Below are 1,341 nucleotides of genomic sequence, written 5' to 3'. Positions count from 1 at the left end.
ATGGGAGGAGATCTTGGAGGGTAAGGGATCCTGGACATGGGAGGAGATCTGGAGGGTAAGGGATCCTGGACATGGGAGGATATCTGGAGGGTAAGGGATCCTGGCATGGGAGGAGATCTTGGAGGGTAAGGGTCCTGGACATGGAGGAGATCTTGGAGGGTAAGGGATCCTGGACATGGGAGGAGATCTTGGAGGGTAAGGCATCCTGGACATGGAGGAGATCTTGGAGGGTAAGGCATCCTGGACGTGGAGGATTCTGGAGGGTAAGGGATCCTGGATTGGGAGGATATATTGGAGGTAAGGGATCCTGGACATGGGAGGAGATCCTGGAGGGTAAGGGATCCTGGACGTGGAGATATATTGGGGGTAGGGATCCTGGACATGGGAGGAGATCCTGAGGGTAAGGGATCCTGGACATGGGAGGATATCTGGGAGGGTAAGGGATCCTGGACGTGGGAGGATATTTGGGGGTAAGGGATCCTGGACGTGGGAGGATAATGGAGGGTAAGGGATCCTGGACGTGGGGGATATCCTGGAGGGTAAGGGATCTGGACGTGGGAGGATATCTTGGAGGGTAAGGATCCTGGACATGGGAGGAGATCCTGGAGGGTGGGATCCTGGAGTGGGAGGATATCTTGGAGGGTAAGGGATTGGACGTGGGAGGATATCTTGGAGGGTAAGGGATCCTGGACGTGGGAGGATATCTTGGAGGGTAAGGATCCTGGACGTGGGAGGATATCTTGGAGGGTAAGGGATCCTGGACGTGGGGGATATCTTGGAGGGTAAGGGATCCTGGACCGTGGGAGGATATATTGGAGGGTAAGGAGGGTAAGGTAGAAAGCCCATTCCCGCCAACCACATTTACTTTTATGACGATGAGATACGAAGAATTTTTTTTTTGAGATAGTAGAGCATATTTGTAGAACATGCTTCTTCATCTGTCTCTCTGTGGAGGTGATTTCAGAGGTGGCACCACAGGAGTGTTTTCCTAGGGGCCCCAGAGTTTTTCCTGATCTGGTAGGCTAACCCAACCAGGTAAAACTCTAAGTCGTAGGGTCTGACATAGTAATAGAATCAGCTGTAAAACGTTTGCATATGGGCTATAAATGGGACCAGATTATTATTATAATATTTAAATCAGGTCATATGGTTTAAAAAAAAATATTTAAAAAAAATACTAAATCAACAACTGTGATTGGAYAATAGAACTAACAGGGCTGACTGTATGCACGGTTAGATCTGTAATTAAAAAGTGACTCACACAGAATGTCATCACTATTGTGTTCATTGACTAATTTCAGTCAATCATTYTGGATTGATAAGGTCTGGGTCGACTAGCCA

General features: G+C 48.5%; 1 long non-coding RNA gene across 1 annotated transcript in view; it reads left to right on the top strand.

Moving 5' to 3' along the window:
- Positions 1-890, top strand: part of LOC139025539 (uncharacterized) — a 2,552-nt gene extending 1,662 nt beyond the window's left edge. The window contains exon 2 of the long non-coding RNA XR_011477129.1: positions 828-890. This is a non-coding gene — a long non-coding RNA (uncharacterized lncRNA). The remainder of the gene's footprint in view (positions 1-827) is intronic.
- The last annotated feature ends 451 nt before the right edge of the window (positions 891-1,341 follow it).

Source organism: Salvelinus sp. IW2-2015, unplaced genomic scaffold, assembly GCF_002910315.2.
Source record: "Salvelinus sp. IW2-2015 unplaced genomic scaffold, ASM291031v2 Un_scaffold2820, whole genome shotgun sequence".
In the NCBI taxonomy this organism is placed as follows: domain Eukaryota; kingdom Metazoa; phylum Chordata; class Actinopteri; order Salmoniformes; family Salmonidae; genus Salvelinus; species Salvelinus sp. IW2-2015.
Note: the sequence above shows the minus strand (reverse complement) of the source record. Positions and strands in the feature narration are given on the sequence as shown.